We start from the raw sequence: 316 nt of genomic DNA on the forward strand, positions 1-316 counted from the left end.
TTTGAGGCGGGGGAGGGAGGGGTCCTCTTCCTCACCTGGGAGGAGAGACGGCTACTTTGGCCGGGAAGTAGGTCCTTTCTCACTTCTGTCCTTGATACACCTTTGTCCCTTTCTCTAAACGGCTTGATCTCGAATTCTTTAACCGCAAAGCCAGGACCCCGCTTGGCAGGCGGCCTGAGACCCTCCCTCTCGGGGCTTCCACCGGCCTGCATCCGTTAGAAGAGACCAGAGACCGCGCCCGCTGTGTGACAGACGGCAGCCAGGGAGGGGCCGAGAGGGGGAGCCCATGAGTGGGGGGCGGGGGGTGGGGGGGGAG

The sequence above is a fragment of the Crocuta crocuta genome, unplaced genomic scaffold (genome assembly GCF_008692635.1).
Source record: "Crocuta crocuta isolate KB4526 unplaced genomic scaffold, BGI_CrCroc_1.0 scaffold3, whole genome shotgun sequence".
Taxonomy (NCBI): domain Eukaryota; kingdom Metazoa; phylum Chordata; class Mammalia; order Carnivora; family Hyaenidae; genus Crocuta; species Crocuta crocuta.